The 27046-nt window shown below is 38.9% G+C and overlaps 1 pseudogene; it reads right to left on the bottom strand.

Annotated features, from left to right (window-relative positions):
• LOC118252062 (protein transport protein Sec24D-like) overlaps window positions 1-27046 on the bottom strand; it is a 197784-nt pseudogene that overhangs the window by 14871 nt on the left and 155867 nt on the right.

The raw sequence follows: 27046 nt of genomic DNA, 5'->3' as shown, positions 1-27046 counted from the left end.
AAAACTACTCATGCCAATAAAAGATTCAAATTCCCATGCTAAGGTTTCAAAAGCTGAGAAGGCAATTCAGGTGCATGTCTGTCTGCAAAATTAGTAAGTCATGCAGCTAAAAAGCAACACTACATCACAGAATTTGAACTATAACTTCTGAACATCCTCTAAATGTTTCCAAGGACCAAGCCAGCGCCTCAGTTGAAGACTTGTGATCCATGACTGAGACACAATTTGTTTCTGTTGCTAGTCTCCAGCACAAAAGAGCAAAACGTTATTGTAAGCTTAAATCCTCCACATCTATACATTTTCTAAAATGTTCTTGGACTCTGATATTCAGCTTATAAGTGCATTTACTCCAGCATAGGTATTTAAAGGATTTTGTTTGTGTTGACATAAAATCATAAATTATTTTGTGTATTGGAAATACGCACTTGGCAATAATCCGAAGTAGCAACGTATTCATATGATCCCACAGATAGCTCACGTCTTTCATAATGGTCTACCATTGGCCAATGTGGTGCAGATGTTGAAAGAAGAGCGGCGGGACTAAAAACCAATACAAGAGCAGGAAAAAAAATGTTTACAGTGTGGAGAGGAACAACCCAACAACTCCTTTCAATAGTTACCATGTGGTAACATAGGCACCTCTGTTATTGATCAAGGAGGTGTGTAAACACTTAGCCAGGTTATAATGTTTTTTTCTTCACACTGATTTAAGAAAACAAACAAACCTCACAACATTCTAGTAATGTCAGCTCCTCTTGTATTTGGAGAATACGGCATATTCCCCCATGAATGTCAATTTTCTCCTATCTCTACTCCATTAAGCTTGAGGAGGTAAAACTGACCCAGGTTATTTCCACTGGCAGGAGTCTGCTATCCTCAGGCTACAGATTAAATGATGGCTATTTTGTTAGAAAGACACCATCTACTCAAAGCTTAATTCACATCACCGGAGTTAAAAACAGCACTTTTCCTAAAGCCTGTGCTGCTTTGTGCAACATTATGACTTCACTGGAAACAGCTCTGCAATGTTCACAAACCTGGCCTACTGTACAGCATGCTGCCTTCAGTCCATCACATCGGGAACCTTCTGTAGCTGTAGATAAAGGATGTAGAACTCCAAAGCAAGCATTAAGAAACCAAGTTGTTTTGCCTCCACCAAGTTACAGGCAGCTAGTCTAATGGCTAGTCACACTAGGAAGAGTCACCTCTAGATTTTAGCTTTTTTCCGCAATCAATACACACTTAGAATGTTATTTTTTATATTTCTGTCTGTTAAAAGCAGGGGATGCAGAGTATCTACCTAGTTTTTGGGGCATTTTAAGGTCTCATTAATGTTTTTAAGTGCTTTCCAATTTGGATAAAAGACTCTACTAATACAAAGCATGATTGAAAATGATACTGCAATTGAAATGTCTTTCTTAAAATGTTCATAACACATTCAAATTTCTCTTTATGAGAGCTTAAACTGCTAACAAACTAGGAAATTTGCTATCTGCTATGCTTGCACAAACATCTGAGCCTCAGGCAGAAAAGAAGTTGGAATGAGCCTGTCAAGGTTCACGTTTCAGAGTTGAAAAGATTACTGTATTAGGGAAAGCACTATACCACTGTGATCCAGCTGAGGAAATCCAACTTGATACAAATGTCTAGAAAGGCTACTTCTGGCAAAGATCTGGGATTTAGCCAAGAGCACAAGAACAGTTATGAGTCACATGCAGCACACTTGAACAAATATGGCATGGTATCTTCTGTGAAAACCAACACTTGTCACAGGAAGATTAATAGGCTATTTAACCACTGTATCCACAGTCGTGGCCAGGACTAGTCTAACATGGTTCTAAATAATTCTTTGCTGAACATTTAGATTTCTTCAAGAAATTAATTTCTCTACACAAAAGTTGCTTTTGGTTAGCAATACAAGCAGCTTTGTATCCTATGCTGACATAATATTTAAAAATAAGCTTTTGACCATAACAGACTGGACTGGGAATTCATGGTTTAGCATTATTTTTTCTTATATTTATTTTTAAACATTGAACTGAAGAAGAAGTGTTTTAAGTATTTTTACTATTTTATTTTATTTTTTAATTTGTGAAATAGCCCTTGCTACTGCATCTCACTAAACTATTTTCAAGTCAGCTAGTAAGGAAAATCATTTCAGGGATACGGTTCCTTTTTGGTTTTATGGAATTTGTATGAATCACAGATCAGAGAAATATCACTTACCATCGTTTACACAATTGCAAAATCCACACTGATACCTTCTTCCACCTTCAATAAACTGCATGAAGGGACACATGCAAGCTTTGCACCTGTTACATCAGATTGGTCCAGTCTCACCATGGTTTACAACATAAAGAGGTGTCTAAATGAAGAGGTACATGAAGTTATAAAAAGCACTGCAAACTTGAAACCAAATAAAGTGAGCTAGAAAGCTGCTGCTCAGCCTTAACACTCATTAGATTTCACCTGACCAAGAAATGGTTGTTCAGCATTTATCCAAATTCGCCAGTACAGCTGGTTCAACCTCATAGGTCCCCTAAAGAACTTAATTTTCAAGCTCACAAGCTTCCTATTTTGGTATTTATCAGAAAGAAATAAAGGATCCATACAAAGAGCCTACAAAACTTTGAAAGCTTCTGAAGTTCAGGGCTCTAGGCTGACTTTCTCCAGCAAAGGATTTTTATAGCTCACAAGGGAGTAATCTGCTGGGGTCAGGTATTTCGCCTTCTCTATCAGATTGAGCTTTTCTCAGAGAAATTTGTTGATACTCACCAATTGCATACAGCTATCCCAAACAGGTAGTTACTAAGAAAGCTTCTAATATTTTTAATTAAATGCCCTTCCCCCTAATGCTGCTGTGTTACATGCTATACTAAGGTTTAATGCTGTCAGGGTCACCAGCTAGAATAGAAGATTTAGAAGAAATACTAATATTTACTGAAGGAAAGAACACACAGTAAACAAATACAGTATCTCGAACACTTGTCAGCTTAATTACACTGACCATGCTTGCTTATAGCCTCTGCCAAAAACCACAGCTAATGGAAGACATTTTCCAGATGCCTCTTGCAGTAATAACTGTGCACCAATTGAAAGATTCCTGTAATTGTAATTTATGTTAGAAAAGTCATACTTGAAACCACTGCACAAATGGAAGTTTGTTCAATTATTTGTGAAACTCTATGGAGCATAAACAAACGTGGTTTTTCTTTTTTCTTTTTTTCTTACTCCCTTCAACCCTAACTAAAAATCTCTGACTGTAAGAGTAAGAAAATAAATCCAGAGTTGGGCCCCATTATAGATCTCTACAAGAGGAAGAATGCTGACAACCCCTGAACGCTAAAACTTTTCCACTAGCATATTCACTTATTTAAAATTATTGTCTCTTATGGAATGGACATATTTAATCTATTATACACTTTTATCTTTTATTGGAGCATAAGAGTCTTTGAATACCTAGAGAATCATACATGTCCTTCTAGCATTCACTGCTTACATGTATTTTAATGTTTGTTTATTATTTTAAAGAGACAATTGTTTTACTTATTTATTTCTCCAAAGGATTTGATGCTTTTTGCCAAGAACTTTGTACATATGAGTAGATTTTACTACATGGGTTTTAAGTGATCCCTCCCGCTCCACTGAGATAATACATTGCTTCATGTTTTTTCTTCTATGAAAATTGAGTTTAACACAAATTAACACATAATGTCAGCTGGCAAACTATCAGGGTCATTTTTCAGACATGAGAGCCTAGGCTATAAAACCTGCTCACTAGCCACAATAACTTAAGTTTTAGAACTTCTGGGTTTTGTTCATTATTTGGCAATTTTCTGATTATCATTCTGCTGTATTAATTTAACGAGGCCTGAATCTGGCTTGCCATAATACAGTATCTGAACAGGTAGGGAAAAAAAGACACCCTTACACAACACCCGATGCATTTATGCACATTTTTTAGTGATTTTAAACCCTGTTCTAATACACTTAATGTTATTCAAGAGCAAAGAAAAATTACCCTCAAATGATCATATTTTGAAATACCTTATTAAAATTACGATCTTTACCTATAAAGCATGAATAAGAAAAATCATAAAAATAAATGCCATAAAGTTCAGAGCCTAGGTATCAACATTCTTATACATACTTAATAAATTACCTTTTTAATGACAGCAGAAATAAAAATATTATTTTTTTTCCTTGTCTTTCCATTTCTGGAGTGGAAATATTTATCTTTCGTCTCCCTTTAGCTTCATTAAAAAATTTACTTATTACAAAGTCTTTTTGTAATGTGGTTTTAGAGCCCTAGTAGCCTAAGGGTTACTAAGATCTGCACGTATGTTTAACTTTCTGCATCAAATGGTCTTCTTGAAGTCACTGAGACTATATGCAGTGCATGAAGTTATAATATGCTGTCAAGTTTTACAAAAACTGTATTCCAATCTTATGTAGAGAAATAAAAGATAAAATATCAATACAATCATACTGCAGAGGCTGGCTATTTTTAGTTTCTAATAAACTTGCAAAAACTTTAAAACAAAACAAAACAAAACCCAAAATCAACGAAGTTAAGCCTAACCAAGAAATGCATGCAATAGACTAAAGGATTTTGTCTAACAGAAAAATCTTGAAAAAAAAGCCCTGTTTTTTGATTTCTTAACGTGAAATTTTCATTTACCTTTCAGTATTTTCTTTAATTTAAACCATTACATCACTAATGAACGTATCTAATAATAAACCATTTTATATGATAATTTCTGAATAAAGACTCAGACTGAAATCATCCAAACCTACTTCTTCACAACACAGTTGTTACGACAAATTCATTTCTGTTTGGGTGTGTAAACTGCTCTTACATTTCCAACTGTCAATTTCCATTGGAGTCAAAAAACTTTTTTTTTTTCTTTTTAATACCTAGATCTTATAGGAATTTACAAAGATAAATAATGTACAAGCGTTTAAAAAGCAAAAAAAGAGTAACAAGTCTACACTAGTGAATACATAAAACAAAAACTGTTGCCATCCACAGCCCAAAAGAAATGGTGCTAAATGGGAAAGCCCTGCTTTCTATGCTCCACAGCCTGTACTTCATTCTCTGTAGATGTCACTGTATACCAGAAGATAAAGAGATCTGTTTACGGTCCCATGGAAGTCAGTGGCAAACTTTCACAGAAGGAGGGGATTAAGATAAAATCCAAAAAACTTAGATTCCTTTTTTTTTTTTTTTGAAACCAGTGCAGTACTCCTTTTTCTTTTGCTTCTCCAACTATAAACTATCAGCATTTTCCCTCTCTCTTCCCGTAATTTTCTACAAATAAAAATGAATCAATTTAGGTATCTACCATAACTATTTGAACATTTGCTGTATTTGTGTGTTTTGTTCTTGCACCTCTCCTACTCCTTTATCTCCTCAAAATCCTTTCCCTAATTTACCTGTTTGGATCACCTGACTGAGAACAGAGACAGTCCTCACAAAACTGGACACGTAGGCATTGATTGTCAGCTTTCCAGCATTATCAAATTATAAATATTTATCAAAACCAACGACTAAAACTACTACTCAGTAGGATAAATATGACCTCGTAAAATAGATTCCTTTTATGTAAGCTGAAGGACGGGAGAGGCAGAAAGAATCAGCTGCACTGGGAGGCAGAACAGTATGGTTTTATGTTAAAGGGGATCGGGCAGAAGAGATGGGAAATGCTGTGGGAGACCTGCATAAACTTTCCCTTCTCTGAAGCCTCAGGGCCCCACTACAGTGCAAGCCCTGAAAGCTGATCTGATAAACTATAACTTATCTCACTATTAGTCCAAATATAGCTGGGATAGCAAGAGTTATTTTGGAAATATTTCAGCCAGAACATCTCTCTGGAGTCAGAACTGTATCACAGAGCAATAGATAGGCATTGGTGGCACCGCTCCAAGATGAAATACATCCATAAAAATTTCCAAAGGGACTATAACCTGTGTTTTAAAGTCTCAGAGAGCTGAATTACTATTGCTTGCTATAAAAACGAAGACCTGACCCACTCCTGAGGGTTCCCTGTGATGCCTGCAGAGTATCACTGTATTCATATTGCAGGATCAGGGCCACAGCTGGAAATTATAAGTGTAGGAACAAGGACTGTGATGAAGCTCAAGTTCATCATGGTACATGTCTGGAAAAGCATTCTGAAGAGAAAATCAGAAGAGAGTCTCTGGAGAATGAAAAAGAGGCATATGCAAACGGTGAAGAGAACTAGCTATTTATCACACGACAAATGGAAAAATATACACCATCTGTTTTCATTGCCAGACTCGCATACATAGACTGGGCTACAAGAAAACCTTTTGTAGCCGTGCTGCAAGTCGAATCTCCACATGCAATGTAAGGCAAAATGCCTTTGCCTCACAGCCAGCGTGGACTCCTAGGCCCCCACAACATACACCCTATTAGTACCTGATGAATCTGCATTAGGAGCAATATTTTTGCCCACAGTTTGACTCCATCATCATTTGAATGCGTTTAACGCCCCAGCACTGAAATGACAGGAATGTGTATTGAAATGAGACCCACACAACTTGCAAATCTGGCTACGTCCAAGAGGAACATGAAAACTCGTACCAGGAGTGCAATTTTCAATTACATCAGTATCTCTATCACAATCCCTTCCTCCTCTTCCCTGCAAGATGAGCAATTTGCCACCATTTTTTCCATATACTTTTGAAGAACTTTACCGGTTTACAGAGGGAGCTGCTCAATGCAACATTACACCCTATACTATACATGACAAATTGCCTGTTCAACTGCAAATTATCTCAGTACAAATGATTTTGAAAGCACATCCCATGAAAGAACCATATTTAGTATCTGAGATTTCAGGAGACTAGTTAATTGACGTGTTTAGATGAGGGCTATTTGTTTCTAAAGGAAGATTATCTCACAGGTTTGGAAAGCTGCACACATATCTCTTGATGGCTTATAATGTGATAGTTCCTTAAAATTACACTCTACAGTACGCTAGCAGATAAAACATTTTTATACTTCAGTACAACGAACATTAAACACACTGTATTTGCACAAGCTGATTATCTGAAATAAAGACACAACGGCCAGTTACTCAATTCAGACAATTCATCCCACAGACAAGCTGTGCAGGGCAACAAAATCCAGAAAGGCAGTGTTTCTAGTTATTATTTACATTGACGTTCATGTAAGTCTGATTATTAAAATATTTATATGAGCATTTTAAGAGAGGCTACACAATACAACTTTCTAATGATCAGGGGAGATGATTGTTGGCCAAGGTTAGTACCACCGCCCCATACAAATCTTGTGCTTCATTTGTACAGTAGAGAGATGAAGAAAAAGTCCACAGGATAATCAGAAAGAATTTTGAAATGTAACACTTTTTTTTTTTTTTGGGAGTTGGGGGGAGGGACAATAAAAAAAAACCCAGCCCTAGGTCATGAACCAAACTGCCTGAGTTTTCCAGGATTGTTGAAGCGTTTTGTTCTCTTTTACTATACCATCACAGTTTGCTTTTGAGAAAGATTAACCAGTTAACAAACAATCCCCGGGTTTTGAGTTGCTTTACTGGTTCACATTAAAATGTCAGGAAAGCATTTCCCTTTGTGATGTTCCTACTGTCTTTTATCAGAAGCAATTCCCTCTGAAGTCTGAAACGACTTTGCTGATTCTTGATTTTTGGATGTTGAACACTATCAGCCTCCTCAGCTGATATGACTCGAGCCAGTCTGTACTGCGTCCTCTACAAAGGTCACAGCAGGTTCAAGTATTTTCTGTAATAGTGCTTTTTCATCTATTTTATTTGTTTGCATAGTGCAGCATGGCTGAAGCATCAACCCCGTAGTGCAATCTCTCTTAGCTCTAACCTGATTTTTACAGATTGCAGTGAAATGCAGAGAGTATGTTCAAACCTTCTTGTTCAAAAATCCTTCCCACCCAGGCCAAACATTCACCTACATACATGGTAGCATGAAAAATACCGGGGCACGGTAGGTGAGCTTCAAGTTGACACTGCACAGGGGATAAGATCCAGCATGTACCAAAATCAACAGAAAGCTAGTCATTGGTATCAGTGAATCATAGGTCAGACTATCCACAAAATATTTATTCAGTCAGCATTCCCTTTTTAAGGGGAACGCTGCAACTTGCTGAATAGAGCTAGCAGCATGAAGAGTGCAAATGCAGGCTGCTCTAATCAAAATTAGAAGGATTTAAAGAAGTTTGAGTATGGGGGAAACACATGAAATACTGATAAAATTTTGACACGAAGAAAGCCCAGAAGTAGGTAGCTTACTTCTTTAGAACTTCCATATCATACTGGTGGCAGAAGAAGGGAAAAAAAGTTTAATATCCAGGCTTAACAGAGAGACAATTTCTTCCGGTCACGATGCCAGGTTGGGAATACCAACTGTTAACAAGTCAGCTCTCTCCAGCACTTCTCAGCTTTGAAGTGGTGACTGTTATTTGGATGTACAGACACGCTACATCTCAAGTGAAGGTCAGCAGCCAGGATTAACTGATGATATAAGCAGGAGCATGAAATTGGATAATCAAGAAACTGTGCTGAACAACAGACTTTCAGAATGTTAACACTTTAAAGAATCAGCTCTCAAGCAGGACCATCTCTCAGTCCAGAGAGATACACCTATACTCATCAGCAAAAGCACAAGCTGGTGCAGAGGCACATGCACAAGGTGAGAACAATGGAAGGAGTAGGAGACAAAGCTACCCTAGGGCAGCTCAGCCCCCTCTTAGTGCTGCTGAGAGTGACATGCACGTGTTAAATCACATGTGAGGATACTGGTTCATGCCTGGACTAATCCACAGCTCCATTTCCCACACATCAGTATCACAGATGGCCCAGCACTGGAGTCGTTGTCTGAGATTTTTTTTGGCATTGTCACATTAGTTGTAAAACCATACAAAAATAAGACAAATTTAAGGTACCTTCTCTACAGAAATGTTAATAGTTACAAGAGGAGGTAGTCTAGCTTTATTGATAACAGAAGTTTCACAATAAAATCAGGAGTTTGATTTTCCATAAGAAGGCATTCTGATTTAATATGTCTGGCTTGACATTCATTCAAGCAGAAAATGAAATAAAAGATAGTGACATATTTTACAGAAGCAAATGAAATTAGCAAAGCATTTTATTTTTCTGCAGATCACTGCAGGAAAGCCCTGAAGTATCTTCAAAACAGCAGACAGAATTTGGGCTCTAAATACTATTACTACTGACTTCTTGACAGGTCTGGTCTCTACCTGTTTTGTATGGTCACATCAGTGTTAGTTTACACACACAAAAGTTTTCAGGATTGCTAAATACACAATAAATCTAACACCACAGTTTAAAATACCGGCACAATCTATTACCTGCAAACATAATGGATAAACTGGCAGATCAATTCTGTTTTAGAGTGGCCAACGACCACTTTTCACAAACACAGCTGTGACTGTTCCTAACATGCTCTAGAATATCCTCAGGATAGCCAATCAGGCAACTCACCAAACAGGGCTCAGGGAACATGCAGCTCTAGGTTTAGGGAGCAAATATTTAAGTTTGTAAATAAATCTAAGTATAGTGTTGTAATCTCTTAAGCAACGATTCTGGATGAATTCCTGCCACAGGAGAGCATTGCCAGTGTTGTTCAAACCTTTGCAGAAAGAACAAAACCAAAACCTAAATGGATTTCAGGATCATTGTGGCCTGCTGTCAACTTCAGTGGCCAAACAGATGGGGTTCTTTTGTTATTTTGTACAGACACATGCACACACACACAGAGGTAGGTAGACAATGTATACATATAATTTTTGTCAGAATTTGAGAGAAAAGTATCTTACTGATTTAAGATTTACAGCATGAAAGGTCTGTTGAATGGAGGGTTTCTTTCCTTCTCAAAAGCCTGGAGCTGTTTCTTTCTTTTGTTAGAAGGTATTGCTGTGACTTTTTAAGCCAAGCTTACAGGTGTTTTAATTCAAGATGTATAAAATAGTTCTGCTTAACATTGTTCAAGAAGGCCAGCAGGTAAGTAGTAAACATGCCTCTAGGGCTACTTAATTTACTTCCATTGAAATCAGAAAGAAGTGAGAATACCTGAAGTGTCATGCTACAATCACAAGCCAACTCTAGCTGGTCACTTGCCTCTATTAGAGGAATACTTAGAAAGAATAAGGAGAATTGTTATTATGTGAACAAAAAGCAGCACGGGATATCTTAATCTCCGAAGCAAGGATATTTGAGGTGAGTTTAATATCCTTTTTAAGTCCTTTCCATGATACAGAAGCTTAGCTTTGAAGGTCCGTAGCAAAACTAGCTGTTATTTTAAAAATATAACATCAGGTAGGAGTGTTTATATGCTGAGTCTCCCTTCCATGAATACTTTCACTGCTATGATAGCTGGATGCTTCAGGCAGACTTCAGGACCTCCCAACAGTAAGAGTGTTTGTATGCAGCTACACTCCTCTCTTTTATTTGAAGATTAAGCTGCTGCTGAATATCACAAGTAAGGGGCTGTGCAGAGAGCTATGAGCTAAGCAGTCCTGGGAAGGACAAAAACCTGTACTATTGCTCCTGTACTCTAGGGCTGAGGAGATCATCTCTGCATCTATGTAGCAAGCACAGATTACCCGATTCTGTCAAACACTAAACAAAAAAGCAGCCCCTCCTTCACATTTATTTCCTGTCCTACAAGAAGAGGAGGATCCCTTCTCACAGAATAAAGGGACATATGTAGAAGGCTTAGTCTCCCCTATTTTCCTACAGGACAGCATTAGAGCCTGCTATTATGATTAGGCCCTAGATATAGCCTCATGCTGCTGACCTTCACTTGAGATGCAGCATGTCCATACATCCAAATAACACTTTGATACTAAGGATAAATCTAAACATTAAAATAATACAAATAAATAAGATCAAACAACATCAGCTTCCTATTCAGTTTAATAAAAGCTTCTTTCCCCTTTGAAATTACATACATTACATTGTTCCATTCAGACTATGATTCTGTACTACTGGACAGATAAATAAAATATGCATAAACTGAACATGCAAGAATAGCTTCAGTTTAAAAAGCAAAATAAAGCTTTTCATCCTGAACTAACTAAATACCAGGGCGTGCTGACTCTGTGAAGTTTCCAAGGTAACTGAGTAACATCCCTGCAGGCTTAATGTTAGAGCTCGCAGTCTTACAATGTTTAATTTGCTGCTGTTGCTATGGTCAACTTTGGCCAGCGCATAAGAGGAGACAAACACCATTTCAGGAGAGCAACATGCAGCCTGTAGAGGAAAATGCACCTACAGAATGTCAAGTGGCATTTGAAGAGCTATTTTGAGTTACAGATGTATCTAGCAACAGCCAAAGTAATTTTTTTACAAGTGTAATTTGTTGGTGAAACAAATAAGTGGCTATGATTATTATTTTTTAATTTCCTCTTTCCCCTCGATATTTACTGGTGCTTAGTTTGGTTTTTCTTCTGCCATGACCATTCTGGAGAATAGATGGCTTCCGACTTATCAGAAAGTAATTACATCATCGTAACCTAAATCTTTAGAAACGCACTTTTCCCAGTCTAACCTTTCAAGACTGCGCAGATTAATCAGGGATTCTGATTAAAATATGAATAAGGTATATATGAATGTCAGTTTTCCAAGTCACTGTCCCCATCTCTTTCAGAATTAAGTCCTTACTGTAACAACAGCGATACATGGAACAACACACTACAGAAGTATGAAGAGTATTTTAAAGTGTACACTAAAAACAAAAATGGGAAAAAAATAAGGAAATTTACTTGAATTAGGAAAAGCTATGCTGCCAAAACCTTTGCTAACTTTGGCTCTACATTCTTGTTACACCGTGTAGTGACAGCCCAATAGGCTAACAAAAACTTTCTCCTAGAAGATGAAGTCTTGGGAAACAATCCAATTCCAAATGCTTTACTACCAAATGCAGACTAGCGCTGGGCATACTCCATAGAGAAAGCCTTATCTAACACAGGATTTATGCATCTCTAAATTAGGCACTGCAAAACCTAGCTCACAGGCACTGGCCTCCCGAGTGATATAAAGCTGTTGAGGTAAGGCACCTGGAGATGCATACAAGTTCTGGGCTCTCTATACCATGCATGGGATAGTCAGGCACCCCAGAGTGCTATACAAAAAACCACAACATTAACCTGGAGCTAGTCAGTAGGAGGAAGGGGAAAAAAAAAAAAAAAGCACTGAAAGAGCAACAAGGCTCAACAACTCTTTTCCAGATTCCAGGCGGACTCAGGACCACAAGACCAGAGTTTCACAGTTTCCTCTCAATTGAAGGTGTTCCAAACCATCCCTGTTAACATGTTTTAACATCTGAAAAATGGAGGAAATAGTAATGTTTAGGCTCACATTTAACAGAGCAGATATACAGTAATCAGTTCAGGATACAAGCTTATGCTACCTGGACAGTTTCTACATGGATTGATTGTTCCAAATAGCTCAACAATGGATTAGTTGTAAAAATACCAAGGCAGTCCTAAGAACGTGGCGGAATGTCCTGTAGCATGGCCCTATCTCTAAGCTAACTGGCCTAGTTGGAATCTACAAGGCAGTACTGGTGCACGTGCTTTCTTTCTGGTCCACTGACTTCCATCTCTGGAAGTTTAAACAGAGGCAATGAACTCTGCTGTACAGACTGCTCAATAGCTCCCCATTCCTGAAGGGTGAAGAAGCATTTCAACATAGTCAGACCACGTCTTAACTATTAAGTTACATCACACACTCACCATGTTTTAGAAGAACATGACAACAGGCACAGATTACTTTGAAAGTATGCCCAAAACACATCGACAAGAGTCAGACACTGCTGGATCTTTGACAATCTAGAGAACTGGACAGCACGCAATGCAGTATGCCCTAGTTACTATTCAGAGATAGCAAAACATTATCTCTTCACTGGTCAACTGCTGCTTTTCCTGCTGTGGAGTACTCATTTGAGAGGAGGAAGGCTTTGTTACCCACAATGGAGAGGAAAAGTCCAGTATTGTCTACAAACACACAACAATTTTGAATAATTTCAATATAAAGAGTCATATGTAGTTTACACAAAGGAAAAAGGTCATGAAACGCTCAATAAGCCCTGACATTTCATTTCCACTAGTGGTGGATATGAAGTGAAATCTCAGTTATGTCAAGTCCCATATGAGGATTACAAATTTACAAGCCAACACTGAAAACGATGAGATATTTCAAAAGAGACAGCAGAGCAAAACAAATTCCCAGCTCTTTCAGAGCCTTTCCTTCAGAAAGTTTTTTTTTTTTTTACTATCATCTTTTGCTATTTAAAAAAATCTTTCTAGTAGTAAGGACAATTTTACTGCCTAATCATGGAATTCTTATCTAAAAAGACTCACAGTGCAGAATTGCTGAACTGCATAAAACCAATTACTTACATGAGCTTCAGCGCCCAAAAGTAAAGAAGGCACCAATATAAGACGAAACTTTACAAAGAACTTCTGGGCGATCCTAGAACTACAGACCAGCAAGTCTTACTTCCACAGAAAGCAAATTGGTAGATATTACAATGGAGGAGAACATAAAAAGACACGCCAATCAACAGGACGTAGAGGAAGAGTTGATGTGGCTCTTGCAGAGGGACGTCATGACACAATCTACTGAGTTCTGTCAAGAGTCAGCCAGCATGCAAGCAAGCATGACCTAGTTGATATAATGTATTTGTTCTTTGCTTTTTAAAAGTCTTTTGATAGAATCCCTCATCAAAAGCCCTTAAATTAGCTAGTCTTTCACATAGTACTGGGGAACATCCTCCTGCAAGTAAGTAACTAAAAATCAAAGGGTAAAATAAAGTGATGGCTTTTTACGGTGGGTAGATGGTATCAGTGAGCACTTCTGTTCTGCAATCTGTGCTTTTTAACGCATCCCTAATGGAAAGGAAGAATCAGTAAGGTATTTCCATTAAATCATTTTGTACTGCCTGCAATCTAATTGTTCCTCAGTCCCCTCAAACCAAAGCTCTGCACAAGCACAGAACCATTAATAAATACATGTGCCTATATAAAAATGTGTTTCCAACTAAAAGTACAGCCTGCTTGCCATTCTTACTGGCCACCGAATATGAACTACAGAATCTGAGTCCCCACCGATCCCACAGTAGATCACAAGAGTGTAGGGATTTCCCTGAATTCTTCAAATTTACTCAACGTTTGAATGACTTGTCTCAAACCCGCTGAACAGTCTTGGGGTCTAAATGAAAATTCACACTCTGTTACTTTGTTCTTGAAACAGAAGACAGATTTTGTAACATTGCATCACCTGCTAGTTATTCACCTCACTCAGTTTGTAGTTTCTGCTAACCTTACAGTACTGACACAGCTCTACCTAGCAAATGCACTATCATCCCTGTAAAAAAAACAAAACCACATGGCTTTCCAAGCAGCTCAGCTGCACTGGCCACCATCATATCTCAGTATTCTTCTGAAATGGTTAAATGGCTTTCAGCTCATGAACACCAGAATTTCTGAGAAGTAATTCCATTCCAGTTTTATCTTTTTAACTTGTTAATCTACTGAGGAGAAACGTGAAATAATAATTTCCCACCACTGACTATTTCTATGAAGAAATAACAAATAAATAAGAAATAACATTGTAGAGAGTGACAACACAAAACTACTAAGGAACAAAAAAGAAAGTCACTCTAGATATTTTAGTATTTAAAACTACATATTTTTGGAGTTGTTTATATTTGATTTTAAAACTTGAAATACTCTTTTAACTAACTTTTTAAGCAGGCGGTATTAAATGTTAAACCAAGATCACATGGTTTATTCAGGCTCTGGAAACATTCGCACATCTCCAAAACAAATTCACGTAGAGCTTTGTCCATAATGATAACTGTGAGAGCTGGTTTATTTTTATAGACTGTTGCTAAAGCACCGGTGGACTAAAAATAAGTTCTGTCAAACAATGATACTGTATTGTCAAAATCTACAACAAACAAATACTTTTCATAGATCATCCAAATCAGGGGAGTGAAAATGAACTGTTATTTTTGAGAAATAATAAATGAAAACTTAGTATAGATAAAGATTCAGAAACATCTAGAGCTGTTAAGACACCGGCCAGGGGTGAGGAGGCATGAATGTTCTAACAACCTTAGTTTCTAATGACATACAGCATGCATGTAAGGTTCGCTAGTCTACAGTTTTCTAGATTGGCTGTGGAAGGCTTTTTGTCATTTGTAATCTATGAGAGACTGTGCGCCCTCCATGGAGGTTGCCTCTCTTTCAACTCGAGGGCCTTTCTGAATTCTCTCTGAATTTCACTTGCTCTGCTCTTCTGAAGCTCAGTGTCCATGTGCTAAGCGTTACTAACCTGGCTGTTCTTAGGACATCAAACACAAGCAGTCAGTGATCTCTACTGAACAGTCTCTACTTGTGTCTTAAATGAGTTCTCACTTGTGATTTACCACCACTGACACAAACCCACCGTCTTGAGCTTTTCTTCAGCAAGGCCAGTATGACATCTATTTAAGTTTTCCATAAATGGCTGCTGTAAATGATAATGTTCTCATGGTGCAGTTGTACCAGGTTACAGGTGAGCACCTGCAATCTGGCATCTTACTTAGCTGTACTAGATCTTTCCTTACTCTCAACTATCAATTGTTGAGGAATTCAGCTTTCCTCCCTTGATCTGAGGACTGATATTGCAGCCTACTGGTGTATTTTTATGCCTTTCTTTGTACTCACTTATGTTGGTCTTGTGTCCTCTCTACTCAGAATTTCCAAACTTCTAGGTATTATGGAACTTCTCGGACACACCACTACTCCACAGAGTCTCAATTGCATGGGGCTTTTTTAGCAGTATATAAAGCCACAACAAGTTTATCTTCTCATTCCATTACATTTCTGTAATTTTTCAAGATTCCTTCTCTTCGAAGGAACAAATCCTATATTTTTTTTCCTGAAACACTGCACTGATTCAAAGGCATGCATGGGTTGTTTTCATTTAACACCCTTACCTAGCACTGTGTTGATTTTCCTTTGTGTTCTTATTTTCTCCCACAGGGGTAGCTTGTATCCCATTCTTTACTGGACACACGGATATCTTTTGCACACATCTTCCAAAAATGCCCCTGTTCAAGTCTGTGTATTTCTTGTCTCCTATTTTGGGAAGAAAAAAAAAACAACTTATTCCCATTGTATGATAGTATTCCCAAATGACTTTTGGAGACAGAACACCATCCCGTATGTGTAGATGCTCCACTTTCCCCAAAAGAACCCACAGTGACTGAAAAACTTAAATCTACCTTTCAGACATGCTGAAACGCTGAATTATCTTTGCCAAGGCTGGACCTCCAGACTGGAAGGAATATTTCTGAGAAATACTACTGAACTTAATTAAACCTTGTATTTGGAAAAGATCCCAGGATCTTTTAACTCCACCCCTTGTGTCAAAAGAAACAAATCCTCAAAGATCAAATTCCAGTTGACTCAAAGTGATGACTATAACCTTGACTACACATACACCTGTAGGATCCCAGTTACCTTTTCCTATACCCTCGTGTTCATTTACTGTAGGGGAAGAATCTCTCAGGCATTCCCTCCTGCTGCCTGCACAGGCAAGAACAGTTCAACAAATCCCTCTGTTGGTTACAATGTAAAGCCAGCAGGAGATTCTAACCCAAGTGCACAACCCACCAACGTGTACCAACATGTAACACCACTGCCTACGAGTCATCCACCAAAACAGTGAATGTGTTCAATTAAGAAAGAAAATAAGTAAACAAGCAAACAACAGCCCTCAGTAAATCAAAACCCACACTCAGGATTGGAGAAAGGAAGAACAAGAAAACTGAAGACCGCGCTGTATCCTCAAATTATCTGGAAGCACGGTAAGTTTTTCCCGTTGTTTCTCACTGACCTAATACAGTAATGGCATAGAAAGAGAGTCACATACATTCTATGGCAACAAACCACTGAACATGCAAATATATCTATGAACTATTTCAAATTCATCCTCAACTATAAGCGGTGATGAGAGCAAAATGCCAGTCAAGTAAGAGTTAATGTTTATGGAATACTCATAAGACTGTCAGTCACTTGAATGACCATGGAAGCCCGTGACTTTTCAAATACAGCTTTACTAACGCAGAAAGACGTGCATCATAATGGATTTTGTATAGTGTGTGGGTTTGCTAAAGTCCTTACAGTTCAATTAAGATGTGTCTCTTTCTCAGCTGTTCCTAATCAGATTTCCAGCTGCACAAAGCATTTGTGGGCATTTCACAGCCACGGTCCACTAAGCCCTTGTAGCCATTCTTTTTTTTTCATCCTTTGGAAAGGAACAGATTTGAAACTCACTGGGTGCTAGTGCTCTGTATACTAGCAATGGAGGCATGTCTGCAGCTCAAGCTGCAACTAAGATGAATGAATTGATATTATTCATTAAAAGGCAAGAAAAAAATCACGATGTTACTATATATAACATGCTGTTTATCAAGAGATTAGACAGATTCCCACTGTACAGAGCCCTGTAACATGTGATGAGCATCACCTGCTGGCCTTGTTAAAAGGCACTTAAAGGCATCCACGAGATAGGATAGACATCCTGAAGGGAAAATCTTCCCGTGCCTTGCAGTCACTAGTCCCAGGCAGAAAGCACCATAGTAGGAAATTCAGAAACACAAATAAGCACTTGAATATATTTTACCTCCATAAAAAGCCCAGTTCCTTCAAATTAAGTAGCTTTTCAGAATTGAAGTGGTTATAAATCCCATATGGAAGACCTTTTTTTTTTTTTTTTTAAGAAGATCTTAAGGGTAAGATCTTATTTTGGCAGCAGCAATGAAGACATGTCATAGGCAAGCCTTGGAAAAACTGCCTCAGCTAAGACTCCCCAGCACTTCCTACTGTAACACCATCTCTTCAGTTCTTTAAAACCTTACCAAGCTACAACTGTTTAGACTGAAATTTTCCACACTGGATTTTAGCCAGTTTTGAGAGACATTTTTCAGACTTAAGTTTTTTAGCCTCTTCCGATAAAGAAGCTAGGGAAAAAATACTGCTCTTTACAGATTAATGAATTCTGCTGACCTTTCCAACAGCTTGAGAACACTAACTCCTCAGAACCAGGGGTTCACTGCGTACATTTATTTTTTGCCAACAATGGAAAAATCCTCCTGAACTTGGCCAAATGTTTGTACATACTGCTGATTTACATATGCAGAAGAGATTTCGATTTAAGCAACTTGATCGCTCGTCCAAACACTGTACAGGAGACAGAGAAGCCATGTATGGGAAGCATAAGTGACTGGAAGCAGACTTAAAGACATGCAAATGAGGAGCCAACGTGACAGCAGAACCATGTGGGCACAGAAGAGGGGTAAAGGGGACTAAATAGCTAAGGCTGTCTGGTAAGGTGAAGGAGTTGGGAAGCAACAGCAGGAGTTTCATCTAGGAGAAAATGCAGGGGGCAGCAAGCCAAGTCCACACATTCCCCTCAAGAACTGGAATGAAACCCAAAATTGCTGTCTAGCAGACAAATGGTGAGACTTGCTATCTGCAGAGCTATAAGTAATATACCCTATTTCCCTGTGGACCCCGGAGAAGATAACTATGTAGTTATCTTCCCTGCTAAGATACAAATCTTAATTCAAACTACAGAAGTCTGTTGGATTGGAAGTTATCCATCCAGATAAAGAACATCTGCTTTTTTCCAACTTATTCTTCAAAAACAAACAAAAAAACAACCAAAACCCAAAAAATTTACAAGCAATAAAACAAAGTTGAAGAAAATCAACGACTGCAAAAACCAAACACTGAAAGTCTGTGCAATTTTAATTAGGCTTTTCTGTGCATGTTTTACGAAGGAGTTTCTGAAGACACAAATCACATTATAACTTATATGAGATCCCCACATTATATTTTTTTTGCAGCAAACAATGCTCTGAAAGTAAATTAGCATTGCACGTGAAAAGGAAATGCAGTCTGCGGACCTTTGTTGCAGAATTTGGAAGCTGCACAAAGAAGAAGGCAGGCAGTTAAGAACAAGAAAGGACAGCCCTACAGATGATGCAGTTACAAGCTGCACTTGCAAACTGGTCGTATCCCTGCTACAGATGCAACCCATTGGGGATGCCAGGAAACTGTGTACCCGTGTAACAGCTATCCTGAGATCATAGGACACTGCCAATCTGCAGAATTATTTTGCAGATGAACTAGGGCTATGCTTGGAATAGGAGGGGCTGTTGCAGATGGCAATGTGAGAAAAAATATTGATTAGGTTAGTGTCTCCAAATAACTGCCAAAAATGGGTAGTTACATTTGTCTGCTTTCTATGACTCAGTTCACCCAAGTAGAAAATACCTTTATCTTCCTCTTTATTTTGTAAAGAACAAAATGGAAAAATGAGATTTTTTGAATGTAACTATTCATGTAGTAAAATGAATTTAGTCTCTGTTGATACTGTTCAGGGCTATCCTCTCTTAATGTCTTTGCCTACAGCTATGTAATTCTAGCAGCTGCCAGTCACGGCATAAAGTAGAGATAGTTGGGGCAACACCAAGAACCTGCTAGTTCAGATTACATAGTTACCACTCTTGTACCTTTTCAAAGATTTTTATCCCTTGAAGTTGCATCATGACCCAAGTGCAACTCATAGACTTCTGCAGCTACCTCTCTAACTCCTTTAGTCATAGATAAGACACCCTCCCACCCCACCCAAGCAGAGAAGAAGTCATTAACATTTAGGAGGCAAAACCACAAGGGACTAATATTCTGTTAGTCCTCACCTCATTTTGCGGAACAATAGCAAAAGGCTGGATGACAGCTGCCAGTGGAATGCGAGCCTGTTTGGCCATATCTGAAGATGACAGGAAGCAGTAGGTAGTACATCAGATATAACGAGGGCTGGCATGGCCTAGAACACCCAACAAAGCATGCACAGTGAAAGACTGATAAAAGCAATCTGCCTGTCCTAAAGACAAACTAGAAAAACAACAACAACAAAACAACAAGAGCATATGCTAAGTTAAATACTTTTTGTTCTTCCATGGAAGCTTCTGCCCATCTCATGTATCAGCCCACTGCCTCCCCCTGTAGGCAAACCTTTTCTTGCTGTTCGAATTTAATGAAGAGATTTAAAAGTATCAAGAAAAAAAAAGCACAATTACTATATCTCTCTCAATAGAGATTAATTTGAAAATATCCATATCTGAGGTGTTAAAAGGAAATAATATGGATGAAGTCCCCAGTGAGAATGTCAACACTATGTAAGAAAATGCAGCAAACCGATACTTACTGTCAAGACCACGCTAATGAGCTAGCACTAATTCAGAAGGTAGGATAACAGTGTTAACATGACCATGCTCATATATCCTGCAAGATACAGTGTGCTAAAATCACTACCCCATTTTTTGTAGCACACTTAGCTCAGTTCCCTCAATGAGAAACTGCGTTCTGCACTGCAAACAAGAGCACTGGAAGTCCAAGCAGTTCAGAAACTGCCTTATGTTCGTTTTTTTTTTTTTTTTTAAAAAAAAAACATATCAGGCTGCGGATCTGCTCAGTTTCTTGAGAGGAATTTCTTCATTCGTTAGAACTGCATTATCCCATTCTCAGATAATGTCCAAAAATCTTGATGTGTTCATATGTTTTGTATAGCTTATCCAAGCACTGATCAATTAATGCTGGACTAAATGATACCATCAGTTTTATCTATACTGAAGTATCAAGTCTGCTGTCAAGAGCACAGAGTATGGTACTTACAGGGTCTAGGCTGATGCAAATAGAGGTACACTAGCCAAACGAAAACATTAAGCCAACTAGACAGGCTCATACTATGTCCCTATGGTTTGAATAGAATTTTCCAAAATTCTTATCTTAAAACACAACGATGCTAGAGTCAGTACTTTTTATAGCATCCATCTTTTAAAATTTCAGAGGAATCTGAAGAGGGCTTTTCACTTGAAAACCTTAAAAATGTTTATAATAAGAAGAGAAGTTGTGTCAATTATGCATATTACTTTAAATTCCAGCAAGGGTAGAAAAGGTGAGGGCAAGGTGATCTCACAGCTTTCACTGGAATTAACCAAAAGTCTAAGAACTCAGTTCTCCCCCCTCTGCTTCCACCCCACACACTAACCTGGGAGCAATTTTCCCATTTTATGTCCAATTTAGAGTAAGAAGCACCATTTTTAGGTGATAAATGTGAGAATTTAGTCATATATACATATATTTATTTCATTTCCCCCAAAGCAGTAACAGGGTCAGTTACCTTGATCTTGGATTATGCAGTCTGTAGTGACAAGAGGAGGAACCTGTCCTCTTGTGTTTGTAGCATAGATCTGCCCTCCCCTAGAAGCTTTGTCATTTTCAATTACTTGAATCTGATGAATAAGAAGCAAGAACAGTGTGAGAAAGGTTGGCCATGGATTCAGTTACATCCATAAAGAGTTAGACCAAGTAAAATTATTGTCTTATATAGAGGTGCCATAAACCCATCACATACAAACTTCTAGGATAGTTAAGAACTGGAAAACTATATAGACACAGCTGAGCGGCGTAACTCACAGCTACAGTTGCCTGTTGGAACTCTGCAGAGGTAACACTACACATAGGGGTTGACCAGACCTACATACAGTGAACAAGGGAGTTGTTCAAAGCATGTTGACTGCTGGAGTCAGACATTTTCAGGAGAGTCTAGCCAGCAAACTGAATAGAGTGGTTGTGTTAAATAAGCCTTGTTACTGAATCTGGCCTTCCAAGCTCCAAGATCAAACTTAAGTGCAAACAGGTTGCATCACCTTACTCAGATGTCACATATACCAGGTTATCTTTTGTATGGCCATAATTGTGCCAGATGCTGTTCTTAATAAATGAATGTGTGGGTAATCCATCTGATTGCAATAGTGGGAGGGGTTGGCCCTCAATTCCTGCCCACTAGGCTCTGTGCACAGGATGGTTAAAAAGTAAATGATAAGCTACAGAGAGTACCACCTTCCTAGCTGAGCTATATGTCAGCACTGCAATTTAGAAGGTAGTAATTTCAATCCTCAAGAAAAGCCTGTCTGGCCACGAGGTAGTATGTCAACCCTGGAACTCAGTGTTTTCATTCCCTGAGTCATACTACCATGTTGTGAGCTTCCTCCTAGAAAACAAAAGTAAAGGAGAGCAATCACAGAAACTTCTGGTGAAGCAGCTCTAATCATGTGCAGGTTTATTCTGGTTGAAGACTAGTGAATTATTTTCATGAAATGCTCAAGAAACTGGCTTTACTACTTAAATTCCCTTTGTGTACACTTTCTATACTGTCACTTCTGCAGTCCCTCATGTTTAAGTTTGATACTTTTCAGGGTACAACTGAAGTTATATAAATGGATATATTGGTCCACACCATAAACTGGATCACTGAGACGATACCACTATTCCTTCTCATCCTCAAAGGAGTTATCTTTTCAGCAATCCATTTTAGTGTGTAGCCTAACAGCTGTGAGAAAGAGGAAGGAGGCAGGGAATTTCTGAAACTGCCTTTGCCACTGCTGCTGGTATCCCATGCAATTGTATCTTTACACTGCACATGAAATTCTAATAATAGCTGGGGAACTTCAGAAGCCTCTGCTGGAAAGCAAACAGAAGAAAAACAAAATTAGTCAGCATGGAGTCTATTGATCATTGTCCAAGAGGTATTTCCTAACACACTGGAATTAATCTACAGCCTGTAACATTTTCATTCTCCTTAAAGTTTTTTTATTGCAATTTAAATACACAATACATTCCTCGGAGCTTGTTATATCTTCTGCTTGATTACTTTTCCCTGCCTGCTTGGCTTGTATACTTATCACTAACTCTTGCATTAGAAGGGAAAAAGGCTTTGTTCTAAAAAGGTCTGCTGGCTGAAGGAAGCAAACCACTTTCAAGACTTGGCTCTGCAAAGGATCAATGCACCATGGTATTCTGCAGTTAACTGACCTAAATATATCATTGTTCTTGGAAATAATTGTTGACAAAGCCCAGATGCTAGTTTTCATAGATGTTGTCAGAGAACATATCAACCTCTAACATATGTAAGAAAATATAAATCAACAATGGCTACAGATAAGAAGTAAATTTATCTGGCAACACTACTGTAATTGTAAAATGTAAATATAACAAGAGAAATACACATGGTCATACTTACTCCTCATTCTGAGTTAGCTTTTTGCCCTTTGCAGACATTGACCCAGATCGTGTTTCTTTTAAACATGTCATTTTGATCCTCTCTGTACTGCTAAAACAAACCTTTTAACCTATTTTAACAACACTGTCATAGTCAAGGCTGTTTATTCTACATGTGTAATTGAAACAAGACATCAGTCCACGCTTTTGTGCCAGACCTCCCGCCACCCTGATGCCTTTTTTTTCCTAAACATATTATACAAGATAATTTTGTACTTCTTAAGTAAAAGCACCACAGTGAAACACTGAGAACGGTCAGCCTATTCAGGGCACTATTACCTACATTTGCTAATTATACAGAAATTCACTTAGGTTTTTTTTTTTTTTAAACCACAATGGTGGCAATTGCAGTTGTTACACTAACCTCTAAATGATTACAAAAAAAAAAGCATTTTTCCAAGATATTTTCAGTTTTTCAGTAAAACCATCACTGGATAAAACAAAGGAAAATCCCAATATAAGGGAGCAAAGCTACACCCTACCAGACAGGGTAAGAATTTTACACAAGTGATTTTCCCCCCTCGCAGTAAAACACAAACCCTTTCCTGTACAGTAGTACTGCTTCAGAGTACTAGTAGAGGAATGGAAGATTCCTTCATCCAGACAAGCTTACAGTGTGGTGGTTAATGCACCTAAGTAGAAAGTCCTGTGTCAAAGCTACAAGATAGCCTGCTTCAAGAATCCTGACTCTCCAAGGACCTTTTAACGTGTTCAGCTGATTGCCAAAACCTGTGTAAGTGCGTGCATCAGCATGCTTTCCCCATGAGCTCAGCACATTTCCCCCCCACACTTTGATCAGCTGTTTCCAATAAAAAAAAAAAGTTAAATAGAGCCTGCATCTGACAAGTTATTCCTTTGGGTAATAATTAGACTACTTTATTCAAGACAGATTGACAATCCATATCTTGTTTTATTTTTCCTCTAACACAATTCTAAAAAGAAGAGGCTTTGTCCCACCAGTGCACATTCAGGCAGGCTTCAACTTCAGAGCCTTCGGAACCTGTAGGAAGCTTAAGCATTATGTATACTCTGAGCTACTGAAATCCTTACAAGGGTGGAAAGATGCTCAAGCAAATAGTTCTGGTTGCCTGTGGAACTCCTGCAAACAGTGACATGGCTTTTGAGCATGGGACTTCTCAGCTTTTCCATGTTTGCAATTTTAGAGTTCACATACCTGTGCTCTGCACCAGTCCTACTTTAGGTGTCTACCTGTTACTAAGTTTAAGCCTTGGATCTTTCTGGAGTGGAAAGGAAAGGTGACCAGCTGCAGAGAATGCAAGTAATCCCTCAATACTCCTTACTGTCACAATGAGAACTTTGTTGGGAATTCCTATTAATGTACTCTGAGTTGTGGGTATGTCCTATATCAGCTAAAGTTATAAAGCCTCTTCAGTTCTAAACCTAGCACTATGTACTACTCAGTTATTCCAAACTGACAACACAAAGTAAAAAGCCCATGCAGTTAAAAGACTATACAGAAATTGCAACATAACCTATAAACCAAGCCATGTAAATGCAATGGCATTAAATGGAGCAGAAATTTACTTTCATAAAACATTAGTGCCACATTACTTACTGGGCTTGGAATAGAGTCAGGATCAAGCTGCTTCTGCTGTGGACCAGAGAGCTGTGCTGGACCTCCAGGAAAGGCACCAGGATAAGACAGTTGATATCCTGCCATCTGAGGGCCATAGTTTGCTGTACAGTTACAAATGACCATTGATATAAAGTATATAAGTTCTGTTATCAATTTTAACATCAGTTTTTTGCCATACAAATCATTCTTACTTCTGCTAAATGCAACTTCTTCCTTTCTGTTTTCAGCAAGTACAAGAAATGGGTTATTTTAGCCCATGCAGGTAAGGTACTTAAAGGTAAACAAAGCTAGGTGTGACAACTCTAGTTCCAAAATTTTTCAATTATATTTTTTGAGTATAATTAAAGTTTTTGCTATTATATAGCAAAGTAGGATTGCTGGTAGAGGTTATTACAGCTACTCAAACCAGGACTTTCATAGAACGGCTTTTGTTGGAATGGACCTTACAGACCATCCAGTTCCAACCCCTCTGCCACAGGCAGGGACTCCACTTGTTCCAGTGCCTCAGCACCTTCAGAGCAAAGAATTTCCTTTTAATCTAAATCTTCACTCTTTTAGTTCAAAATCATTCCTCTTTGTCCTATCACTGTCTTCCTTTATAAAAAGTCGCTCTCCACCTTTTTTATAAGCCCCCTTTAAGTACTGAAAGGCTGCAGTGACATCTCCCTGGAACCTTCTCTTCTCCAGGCTGAACAGCCCCAGCTCTCTCAGCCTTTCTTCACAGCAGAGGTGCTCCAGCCCTCCAATCACCCTCATGGCCCTCCTCTGGACCAGCTCTAACAGATCCACATCGTTCTTGTGACAGGGGCCCAGACCTGGATGCAGCACTCCAAGTTGGGCCTCATTCCCTCCCTTGACCTGCTGGCCTCACCTCTGTGGATGTGGCCCAGGATGCAGTTGGCCTTCTGGGCTGCAAGCAGGTACTGAAGGTTCATGTTGAACTTTTCATCCACCAGAAACCCACTAGATTGGTCAGGCAGGATTTGCCCTTGGTGAAGCTGTGCTGGCTGTCTCAGACAGCTCCTTGTCTTGCATGTTCCTTGACACTGCTTCCAGGAGGATCTGTTCCATGAACTTCCCAAACACAGAGTCGAGGCTCTATAGGTGAGGCCTGGAGTTCCCTGGGTCCTCCTTTCCACCCTTCTTTAAAAAGGAGAGCGATGCTTCCCTTTTTCCAGTCACCAGAACTTCACCTGACTGCCAGGACTTTTCACACATGATGAAGAGTGGCTTGGCAATGACATCAGCCAGTTCCCTCAGGACCCTGGGATGCACAGCATTGGGCCCCATAGACTTGTACCTGTTCAGTTCCATCATGTGGTCTTGAACCTGCTCTTTGCTTACTGTGGGAGGGACTCTGCTCCCCCAGCCCCTGAGGTTCAGGAATTTGAGAGAGGTGTGTGGGAAACCTGACTGGCAGTGAAAACTGAAGCAAAGTTGTTGAATACCTCGGCCTTCTCCATGTCCCTTGTTATCAGTTCTTCCTTCTCATTTATCAGAGGGTGTTACACTCTTCTTGGCCTTTCTTTTCTGGCCAGTGTACCTCCAGAATCCCTTAATATCTATATTAATTTATTAATAATCCCTTTAACATCTTTAACAGGTTCATCTGCATTGGTGAGCACCAGGTCCAGTAACACTTCTCAGGTTGGGTTGCCTAATACCTGGACGAGGAAATTATCCTCAATGCACTCCAGGAATCTCCTGGATCACTTACAGCCTGTTGTGTGGCTTTCCCTGCAGAAATCCGGGTGGTTGAAGCAGCCACCCATCAGGACGGGTGCCTGTGTGTATGATGCTTGTTGCAGCTTAAGCAGGAAGGCCTCATCAGCAGGCTCCCTTTGATCAGGCGGTCTGTAGGAGACCCCAACCACAAGGTGTCCTTTATGGGTCTGGTTCTTAACCTTTACCCACATGCTTTCAGCCTGTCTGTGGCTGTTTCTCAGAGCCAGCTCTGTGCAATCTATCTACTTCTCAACATCCCTGCCTCTCGTTCCCTGCCTGTCTCTTCTGTAAAGCTTGTAGCCCTTGATTCCAGTGTTCCAGTTGCATCAGTGAGAATCTCCCTACTAACATCAGTCAATGCAAACCAGCCTAGTTAGTTTGACAATTAAAAAGCTGCTGTTTTACTCACTTGTGACAGGTAAGATTAAAACATGTTCTTTGTATTCAATTACAAATCTTTATTGCCATAGTAAAGAGGAGTATCTAAAAAGGAGTACACGACTCCT

Source organism: Cygnus atratus, chromosome 4 (genome assembly GCF_013377495.2).
Source record: "Cygnus atratus isolate AKBS03 ecotype Queensland, Australia chromosome 4, CAtr_DNAZoo_HiC_assembly, whole genome shotgun sequence".
NCBI classification, from domain to species: domain Eukaryota; kingdom Metazoa; phylum Chordata; class Aves; order Anseriformes; family Anatidae; genus Cygnus; species Cygnus atratus.
The sequence above is the reverse complement of the archived record's forward strand: the minus strand, read 5'-3'. Positions and strand labels throughout refer to the sequence as shown.